This window comes from Lytechinus pictus, chromosome 5 (assembly GCF_037042905.1).
Source record: "Lytechinus pictus isolate F3 Inbred chromosome 5, Lp3.0, whole genome shotgun sequence".
Classification (NCBI taxonomy): Eukaryota; Metazoa; Echinodermata; class Echinoidea; order Temnopleuroida; family Toxopneustidae; genus Lytechinus; species Lytechinus pictus.
Window position 1 is genome coordinate 35409352 of NC_087249.1, and position 11899 is coordinate 35421250.

General features: G+C 34.9%; 1 long non-coding RNA gene across 1 annotated transcript; it reads right to left on the minus strand.

Moving 5' to 3' along the window:
- Positions 1–215: 215 nt before the first annotated feature.
- LOC135154138 (uncharacterized) lies at positions 216–11324 on the minus strand. Its single transcript, XR_010293556.1, has 3 exons — positions 11250–11324; positions 3931–3982; positions 216–398 (listed from the first exon to the last, which is right to left on the minus strand). It is a non-coding gene; the product is annotated as an uncharacterized LOC135154138 (long non-coding RNA).
- Positions 11325–11899: the final 575 nt, after the last annotated feature.

The window sequence follows — 11899 nt, forward strand, 5'->3', positions numbered from 1 at the left end:
CGGTTGGAACAGGGGTAAGATTAAAAATAGCATTGCGAAATTATCACGCATACAGAGGGGAAATGGACTTCAATTGTCTATCACCATATGAAAGGAACAAATTTAGAAACTGGGTCTATAATTTCCTTGGGATATGAGGGGATTAATATTTGAATATAATTATTTTGGAAACGAAAGAAGTATCATTTTGGAAATGAAAGAAATATCACCTTGGTTAAATCACCATGTAATCCGTTCTGTCTTGCTCTCCATGATCGCCAGACGAGGAAATTGATGAGACCAACGACGATGCCACCCCCTACTGATATGAGTAGTACGATGATTGCAAGCAATACATACTGAGGAATCTGAATGTAATTATGATATAGATCCGAATATTCCACCGGGATGGTTGCACTCTGTCAGAAATAAATAGTTAATAAATTATAATATACACAACAAAAAAAGTAAGTCCCCCCCCCCCCTTAATAAAAACTTTTGAACGGAATAAGTTTGAAATATAATATTTAGTAGGTGGTTTTTTACACTCATTAAGCAACTCCTGGGGGAGAATGAGATTGATCGGTTGGGTCATGCATGAGTAATTAAAGATTGAATTAAAAATGACCATTTTTTAATACAGTCGTTTTTCAGATTGTGTAAATACAAGCATGACAAAGTTGGGCAAAGTTTGTTTCTTGGTAAATTTTATCATAATGGTGTTAACGCTGTTTTCCTATCCAGCATTTAGACACTCCACACAAATTTTTGATAACGTATGTTCATGGCTTAGTGAGCACATTCCTTTTGAAACATATCATAATCGAGGTATATGGTAGTATCCTCTGTAACTTGTTAAAACATGTCAAAATTTGAAAATGTTAGTAGCTCCCCTCCCCCAATTTCTCGGCACCTCCCCACTTTCAGATTCTGATATATTGTTAGGAAAAGAATACACTTATGCAGTAAAAAGAGTATTAATTCATAAGCTTTCGAGTGTGCTCGCTCAACCATGAAAGTGTAAAAAGTTCGGAAAGTTTGTGGTGATAAAAGTGATGGATGATAAAAACAACACCGAATAAGTTACATTTATAACCGAATTTTCCCCCATTATTCACTTTATAACCCCTCAAATTGAGTCTGTGACATTGAAAATGCCCCTTTTCCCCTTTGAGGCGTGCTCACTCATCCATAAACTAATAAACAAATCGATTTTATATTTGCATATTTATTCTGCCCATAGGTTGATAAACATTACTGCCAATGATACTGCTAAAGACAGCTTTGAAAAAAAGTTCCACCATATTGAATGAGGGGTTACTTATTCTCAAACATATGCACCCATAGTGTACACAATGCCTATGAGAGAGGAATTAAGAATTTTAACAAAAGTGAAATAAGGGTTTGTTTCATTAACGGTTTTTGTTACTTCTGCAAATAGTTTTCCCATGGAACTTCGCACATGGCTTCAGAGAGGCACTATCCAAAAGGCGCGCACACCAAAACGTGAAGGAAAAAAATATTCCTCACTTTAGGATAGCATTAAGGAAGCACCTAAAACTGGAATCTACTCGAGAACAGTATTACCAGTAAAAATCACACATTTTGTACAGTTGTTTTTTAGCATTGTAGATAATGTAGGGTATGAATATAATTCTTATTTTATATTAGGCAGATTATTGTTTGATTCAGGTAATTGCAAATTATTTGACTGATGGATGTGTACGTTTTTACCATATTCCTGTACGTGTCGTAGTAATGTATGCGTAATGTTTTATACTAACAATAGGACCCCATTGAAAATAAGCCTTTCAGCTTTCATGGGCTATCCTGCCAAGGTATTCTTCAATTTCATTGTAATCACCTGTGATATTATTGACGAATAAAATCAATCAATCAACCATTCAATACGACATAGATGCCTTGAACTTTCTTCTCATTTGCATAATGTTCGAATATTGTGTGCTCACTGAAGCATTAAACATCGGGATTTTCATAAAAATCAAATGAAATTAACTATTCAAGAAGGTTTGTGACAGATATCCATAGTCAGCAATTGCATGTTTTCCAATAACGTAAAAAAGAGCTTATCACATATTCACATCCACATGTTCATTCAAGGCTGAATGTTTAATAAAACACATTTGAATCATTGAAACATATTAATTGGTCATGAAAATCACGAAAAAGGTTGAGAAAAGATAATTTCAGTTACCAAATTGAAACATTACTTGCCTATGATATTTAAAAATCGTATTTGTTTGTTTTCATTGAGCCGTCAAATGATGAATATTGTTGAAAATACTCTTCACCAAAATAATTGTCATCATATTTGATCATTTTCATCGATAAAAATGTGTGAAAATTCCAATAATAAGAAAATTTTACTGTGTTTATTCAACCGTGAAATTTAGCCAAAAAAGTTGTATCGTCTTTTAGAAAGTACCTTTTACAAGCCTTCTGACTTTTTTTTTCATGGTGGGAATGTGGAATTCATTCCAATAAACTGGAATCAAAGTCGTGATATTTTGCTTGTGACTTTTAAAAAGTGACAATTTTCCCTTCTGGCCGTGGAGCATGACATAAAATACGTCCGTGACATTCACTAACAGGGTAGCTTATAAAATTACCTACACGCTCATGTAAAAAAAAAAAAAACTCCCAGTGGTTCGGAAATTATGGATGTTTGTTTAAGGGGGACTTATTTCTTTGTTGTGTATAGATCAAATGAGGTAAACTTGAACAAAATATGTTATTAAAGATTCCATATATATCCCAAACTTCAACAAGTTGGTAAGTCTATGATTTAATAATGACTTGCTTCTAGTTCATCAAGGGCAGGTACACGTTCATAAACCCCTCAAAAAAGGTTTGAAAATCTGTGATTGGCCATTAATCTCTCCCTACTCCCAATTTTACACAATGCATATTTTACATTATTCAAAAGATCATTTAATTCTCTTTAAAATGATACCATGCTTGTTATGATCATGCCTTTACGAAAAGAGCAGGATTCAAAAGTGTTGGATGAGGTCTGAATTGAAAAGCTGCAAAACGAGCAAAAATACATGAAGGGTATTGACAGAACATGCTTCTTTTGTCTGTGTCAGGAGATGTGAAAATCCATTCAAATCAAGCCCCTGCTTCTGTAGTGATGGTTCTGTGAGATAACATGGTTGAATTGTGGTTTGAAATACCCATGCATGTTTGTTTGTTTGTTATGTGTTTGCTTGTGCAGAGGTGTGTTTGATTTCATGTTAATGTTGATGTTAAGGTGCATGAAAACAATTAAAAGAAACCGCGGAGAAACTCACTCACTACCACTGAAAAAAGAACAGTGACTTTCAATATTGTGTCATTTTGCAACTTTTGAATTTTGACCTTGCCCCACATTTCAAGGCACTGCACCTCCATGTGTTCCATAATCATATCATGTAGGGTATCATTTTAAAGAGAATTAAATGCTCTATTCATTGCCATTAATTACAGATTGATATTTACTAGAACCGAGGAGAGATAATCGATCAAAATCGGATTTCCAAACTTTTTTGAGGAGTTTATAATCTAAGTTTAGTCATTAATAATAGAATACTTTTGGGGGATTGAAGAAAGCGTGGACTATGTTTGAAGGGACCAATTCCATATTTAGCCTATGTATGCAGAATGGTATAATTGTGCAAATAAGAGAATCTGAATATTTATGGGATTCGTGTCAATGATTAAAGGTCACTGAGGTCATTATTTCAAAATGTTTCAATTTCGGTTTGTATGCCCGATCTAGCATTGGTATATGAGTGTAAATTGGGATTGCGTACAGAATAGTACTCCATATAGCGAATGCTGTGGAACGGGCAGCTGTGAAAGTGTGTGACCCATATCTCAATATTTGAAGTGTCCAAACATCTGACCAATAACTTATAAATAAGATTTTTTTTAAACGGTTATTCTTACCTCATTCAGCCATACAAGTGGAAGATACATTTCTCTAATATTCTCTGCTTGCCTGCAATTAGAAAATGAAGAGGGAATTTAACTCTCATTAAATCAATTCAATTTGTTTTATTCCATTTTCAACATAACAAAGTAAAGAGAATGTTATATAATTACATGACAATTGCAAATTGTAGTGGATTGGAAAAAGTGCTCCTAGGGTACTCTAAAAAGTGTTCCTAGTGTGATACAAATAATATAAAGGAATAAAAGAGAAAGTGTATGGAAAGATGAAGAAATTAATAACTGGTTGAATGTACTTCATCTTTAGACACCTGATGTTCTGTTTACCGAAACAAATCCCATCCCAACCAAGAATTCATAACGTAATATAATTTTAGACATTAATAGTAAAGTGATGTGAGCTGCCATTGTTCTAAAATAATTAGTAAATAATTCGATGTGAACGATAAGTTTAAGTTGAGAGGGTCATCTAAGCCCAGGGTAGTTGGTGCTGTGCAAAAAAGGGTGTGGCACAGGCCAACCGCGTAGCCAGGATTTCATTTTGGAGGAGGCGGTAAATGCACGCGAAGCGTGCCAACACTCACAGAGCGCGCGAAGCGCGTTCTCTATGGGGTGGGTGCAGGGAGTATCCCGGTCACGCGCGAAGCGCGAAACTTTCGATCTTTCATCAAATTAAAATGAAAAGGAGCCATCTCTCTTGTCTCTAGTACCTTTATCAGCTCCAATTCAGTTGACTCACTGTGATTTTGAACCTTGTCTTCAAAAGTGATTGTGAATGCTCAAAAAAGGGATTAAATGGCGGAGGAAATTAAAATAATTACTTCTCGCGTAGCACGGAAGCTAAAGTGTTTTATTATTATTTTGGAAAAGGAAAGGGTCAATGGATAAGGATGTTCTTTAAGTTATATGCTTCCCTTGGAAATATCAGATTTGATTACAAACAATTTAGCGACAGTGTATATCTTTAACTCACAAAACAGAGGATAAGGGTATATACTGGGAGAAAGATATTCTTCCCCGCGCATAGCTATGAAACCCTGAAAATTCAAAGGGCGGACAATTCATCAAATGCACATATCTCTACCAAATCGGCTCTAATTCAATTGATATTATAAGATAATTGAACTTCATTACAAGGAACATAGAGCACAAAAATGTTGAAAATTCGTTGATTTACTGAAATTATATAAAAAATGATGATGTATAATTTCTTTGACTCATCCTGAAGTGCTTCATTTTGGATGATTAAGAAACTAAATAGGCCAAGAGCATTAGGTTTAACATGGAAATGTTTGGTAACAAGCTGATTTTTTCAGGATAGGTCCGGGAATATGTCTAGAATAACATACTAAAAGTCCTTATAAATCCTCCTTGAGGGTTTCCCATAATCCAAGATGGCATCCAAAATGGCCGCCATTCACATAAAATGGACATAAGTCACTCATTATCCATCCTAGACAACCAATTTCTGTGCATATTTCCTGGTTCAAAGAGGTAAAAAGATCTATTTGTACAGGTTAGAGTGAAAAAAGCAGACCAGGGTAACTAAAAATCCATGATGGCGTCCAAAAATGGCTGCCAAAACCTGAAAAACGACAATTCATATATTACTTACTTAAGTGTCTTTGATTTTGTTTCTATTCAGTGGTTTTAAGGGTCAAGTAGAACATTGGGAACAGTTATGAGGACATTAAGTGGTCAAGCATGTCCAAAAATCCAAGATTGCTTCAAAAAATGGAGTCTAAATGGCTGTTATTACTTACAAATGGACATAGTTCATTCAATATCTGTCTGGGATGTGTGGTTTTGGTGTCTAAATCAAGGTTTGAAGGATCAGGTAATATATCGGGACAAGTTACAAGGACAGTCAGTGGTCAAGCATGTCCAAAAATCCAAGATGGCTTCCAAAAATGGTATCTAAAATGGCTGTTATTACTTACAAATGGACAGAGTTCATTCAATATCTGTCTGGGATGTGTGATTTTGGTGTCTAAATCATGGTTTAAAGGGTCAAGTAGTACATTGGGACAAGTTACAAGGACAGCCAGTGGTCAAGCATGTCCAAAAATCCAAGATCTAAAATGACTACATAGAAATTAGCATAGTTCATTTAAAATCTGCCAAGCAGATATGAGTTTGGTGTTTAAACCATGGTATAAAGAGCCGAATAATTATATTCGGACTAGATACAAGGACAGTCAGTGGTGCAGTATGTCCAAAAATCCATGATGGATAACAATAATTGAGTGTACATTGACTACTGTTATTCAAAAATTGACAACATCAATATGAGAGATATGATTGCGGTGTCTAAACTATTGTTTTAATTGTTAGATAATACTAGTACATTAGGACAAGATTAAATGACAGTCATTGGTCCAGTATATCCAAAAATCAAAGACGGCTTCTAAAGATGGAGTCTAAAATGGCTTCTGTTACATACAAATGCAAATGTTAAATTGATATCTACCAGGGAGATATAATTTTGATGTTTAAACCATGGTTTAAAGAGCCAAAAGATAAATTGGGGCCAAGTTACAAGGACAGTCAGTGGTCCAGTATGTTTAAAAAAATCCAAGATCTAAATTCACTGCTGTTATGAAAAATTGACATAGTTCATTAAGAATCCACCTGAGAGATATGATTGTGGTGTCTAAACTATGGTTTTAAAGGGTCAGATAATACATTTGGACAAGATAACATGACAATCAGTGGTCGAGTATGTCCAAAAATCGAAGACGGCTTCTAAAAATGGAGTCTAAAATGGCTGCTGTTACAGCATTAGCATGCAAAATGGACAATTGCATATCATTGTGAGAAGTCCCAAGGTATTTTGACCCTTGAAACAATAGTGAAGTCACCAAAATAATATCTCTCAGGCGGATATAAAATGAACCATGTTATTTTCTAAGTAACAACAACCATTTTAGCCTCTATTTTTAGAAACTGTCTTCGATTTTTGGAAATACTAGACAGCTGACTGTCCTTTTAACTTTAATTTTATTTCCATGGTAGATATTTAATGAAATATGTCAATTTTGATGTAACATGCAGCAGCCAATTTAGACTCAATTTTTAGAAACCGTCTTCGATTTTTGGACATACTGGACCACTGGTTGTTCGTGTAACTTGTTCCAATGTGAATTTTCACGGTAACTGACGTTACACGGCACAATTTTACACACCTTTCATTGTGTGTATGATTATCTCTAAAACAACAAATGATGGGAGTTTCTTTTTAAGCAAACTCCCATCATTTGATGCTTTAGAGATAATCATACACACAATGAAAAGTGAGTATAATTGTGCCGTGTAACGTCAGTTACCATGAAAATGCCCCAATGTATTTTCTGGCTCTTTAAACCACGGTTTAAACCTAATTCACATTTCCGATACAGGCAGATAGTAAATTAACTAGGTCATTTTTTTCATTAACAGTAGTCAATTAAGACTCCATTTTTGGAAGTCATCTTGGATTTTTGGTCATACTGGACCCCGACTGTCATTTTAACTTGTCCTAATGTATTATTTGACCCTTTAAACAATGGTTTAAACACCAAAATCTTATCTCCCAGACAGATATCGAATGAACTATGTCCATTTGTAGGTCCAATAACAACCATTTTAGACTCCATTTTTTGGAAGACATCTTGGATTTTAGGACATACGTGACTACTGACTGTCCTTTTAACTTGTCAAAATTTATCATTTGACCCTTCAAATCATGATTTAGACACCAAAATCACCAATCCCTGGCAGATATTACATGAACTATTTCCATTTGTTAGTAATAACAGTCATTTTAGACTCCACTTTTTGGAAGCCATCTTGGATTTTTGGACATACCTGACCACTGACTGTCCTTGTAACTTGTCCCAATGTACTACTTGACCCTTAAAAATGATTAAACGAGATCATGTTTCTCGCTATTGAATGTTTATTTTCATCGCACGAACAGTTCGCCTACAGTCCCATTCAAACGTTTACGTGCTAGAAGTTAGTAGATCTAACTTTAGATCTAGTCTAACTGGATCCAACTGTTAACTTAGTGTTACAGTTGACAATCTTAATCCTCATTGATTTAGAAGTCTAGATCTAGATGTGTCACAGGGGTTATTAACTGAGGACAATGTTGTATATTAACCTTGCACATTGCACAGATCTAAGTAATGTGAATGTGCGAGAATATTTCAGCACGCAAACGTTCGAATGGGACTGAAGGCGAACTGTTCGTGCGATAAAAATAAACATTTAATAGCAAGAAACATGATCTTGTTTAATCATCATTTATACTGCATTTGAAAGTAGAATAGTATTTTTTTAGTACAGAATCACACTCCTTAATAAGGAGGCAACAAAATACTTATGTTCTCGGCGAAAATAACCAACAAAACTGGTTCAGTGAAATCTACAAGTAACCCGAATCTATATCGGACTCTGATTAGTCTCCGATGAATTTTGAGCGGGAAAAAAGGTGAACAAAAAATTGCAGAAGATTAAGCAACTGCGCATGCGCACGAAATTTAGTCTATGGACTAAATTTTTAGCTGACTAAAATTAATGACGTAAAGCGACGCGTTTAGACCACGGACTAACTAAACCCCCGACTAAATCACCTTTGAGAATACCAAAATTTAGTCCATGGACTAACTAAACCTCCTTTGAGAATACCGGCCTATGTGTTGACTGCATTTTACATTATGCGGTTATCATCGAACGCATAATGTCGTAGCTGCGACATTATGCGAAATTATCGGTTGTAACAGGCCCCCTCCCCGACGACGATAGGCTCTGAGAGGTGGCAGACCATATGATATTTGAAAAGAGCACATCGGCGGGAAGAGGGGCTTGGTTAGAAAATGAAACATATACAAGCAATATAAATTACGGTAGGTACAATACATATTTTTCCCCATAAGTAAAACAAAGTATTGTGTATAAGCAAATTATCATAAACATAATGATCTGAGAAAATGGAGGGATCCACTAAAAAGCAAATGCTTGAACCTATGGTAATCACGCACAATATATCATCGAATATTTAGCCGGATCTATATGATTTCTTCAATTAATACTTATCATTCTGATTCACCACCACTACCATCATTATTGTTTGTAGCATTAAACCTCATCTTGTTAGTCGTCCTGTTCTTCTCGAAAGTTACATCGGAGAAAAGTTAATGTGAAATCACTGATTTCAAATTTCACTAAGTCTGAGTGCTTGCTACAGGACACGGGATTTAGCCAACCTTGCCATACTTCGGTAGGTTACACAATGCCTAGTAAATTTGCTTAGTAAATTTAACTGTAGGTTTTTGCGATAATATTAATCATATTTCCTACATCGATCAAGAGCAGTGGCGTAACTACGGGGGGGGGGGGGGAGGGGCTGATCACAAAAAAAAAACGGGGAAAAGGGGACAAAGAGGGATAAAGGAAGAGAAACGTAGTGGGAAAGAAGAATTCTTTATTTATTGTAATGTTATATTATATTATAATTATGTTATGTTATATTACATAATAAACATTTTTATCATAACTTTATGAAACATAATTTGCTCAGGGGCTATGTCTTCATTGGTCCCGGTACTCGCATTGTCTGTTTAATAATATATAATAATCCTGTTGTACTAAAACCTCCCGTTTACAAAATTACAAGTCAATACACACCAAATATATTTCCTCGCACTTCGAGTTATCAATGTTTTATGTCGTGACATATGCTTCTTTTTCATGACTACTTAAATTCAATGTTAAGGTCTTAATATAAAATATTTCAAGTCCGTTATTACGTTCGCATTAGTGGATTGGTGAGATATGTCTGCTCTCCATGAATTCCTAAAATCAGTCCTTAGAATGTTCCTTTTTTATCTGAATATCAAAACTTTTCAGCTCGCGCTGCGCGCTCGCATCATTTAGTTAGTGAAATACGTATGGTCATAGTGAATTCCTACAAATGAGCCTTAGAATGCCCCACTTCAGGTCTGAATTATTTAAATTTTCCGCTCGCGCTGCGCGCTCGCAATATTTGATTAGTTAGGTGCGTATGATAATCATGATTTCAATGACTACAAAAAGTGCTTCATGTGTTCTGATGTAATTCTAAAAAAAATTATCAAGCGCTTGGCACTTGCATTACATGACTATGGTGAGATATGTATACTCTTAATGGATTCCTAAAATATAGTCCTTAAAATCTCCCTGTTTGGGGTCAATATATACAAATATTTCTGCTCGCGCTTCGCGCTTGCATTGTTTAGCGAGACAGGTACGTTTCATGAATAATAATAATATACAAAATTTATAAAGCGCTGAATACGAAAGTTTCAAAGCGCTAAGAAAGAAGGGGGAAAAACAATACAAGATATCTCAGTGAAAGAAAAACAAATGAACTAAAAGCAAAAACACCATTACGAAAAATTAATTATAATAGGTACAAATAAAGAGATAATCGGCGAATATACAACTTAAATATAACGGGTCGATAATTATGTATGTAACTTTAAATAATCCTAATAACTAAGAACACAGTCCGAATTAAAAAGAATCTGAACACAATATGATAATGCAAATTAACTGAGGGGTATAATTTCATACAGAACACAATAAAAGCGACGTATAGAAAAGTGAAACTTATTAAAAGAGATGGGTTTTAAGGAGGGACTTACAAAGTTCTAACGATGGTGCCTCATGATTACAAAAAATATTATAATGTCCCTTTTTAGGTCTAAATATTACAATTTTTAGCTCCCACTTCGCGATCGCATTATTTGATCAGTGAGATACATATCCGTTTAATGGCATTGTCCTTAAAATGCCTCTATTAGGTCAGTATACCTGGCAACTGAGCACGCTTCGCGCGCTCACTAATGTGACTCAAAAATTTTGCTGGTGCCCCCCCCCCCAATGCCGTGACCCACGGTACGCCACTGATCTAGAGTATATCCTGTTATCAAGGAGCTTTTATGCTCTTATCATCTCATCTCAGATTTTGTAATATCCAATCATAGCATTATGGCATTTTTAGGAACTTCGTTTTGCACCATATCATACAATTATCTCTGGCATACTTATCAATAATGAATTTATAACAAACTAATGTATAACATTTGTGTAATGAGATAATGAAGTGAATCATTATCTGATAAAAGAAAAACGTTATTTTAAAACCATAGATTGATGGCCAGAACACTTAACTTATTTCATCACCAATTGGCCTTTCATTAGCTTGTATAAAGGTTGTTTTTTAACTATATTTACAACAATGAGAATTAATGAGAACTAAGATTGTAAAACAACGGAACGTTCTTACTCACGGAATAAAATCGTACGGTCCAATCTTTAAATTAACCTGTGCTCGAAGATTACCTCTGAATGTAACGCCAGATAACTAAAAAAAATCATATTTAAGATTCGTAATACTTTGAGGGTGGGTGATGTACTGCGCCTGATGATAAAATGTCATTACTGTGTAGGCCGACTTTCTTATCTTATTGAACATACATGACTTGTATTGATTTAATTGCCTGTCCAGTCGAACAATATCTTTATTCGTTACGCTCTAGTCCAGTAGACAGCCCCATAGGCCATGTACATAACCTGTGAAACTTATAAGTACAAGTTTTATTGTTGATTCGTGTTCTAGATGGAATTCGGAGTAAATTTAGCTTGGTTGCCTCCGGTAATCTTTTTTTTTATTAGCCTAATTTGCAAAATCATCTAATTAGCATGTATACAATATGTAGGTCTGCAATGCTAATCTATTTACTAAATTTACTAATCTTCAACCAGGAAAACTGAAAATATAAACAATATCATTTTTCTAGGGGTTCATGTGATGGGAAATTGACCTTAGTTTCTATTTCTTAGTAATGCAATCATCGTAATCAGCGCAATTAGCATATTGAGCTGTAACATAAAAGACTTACTTGTGAATGACATACAGAAAACCCCAAACATAGATAAT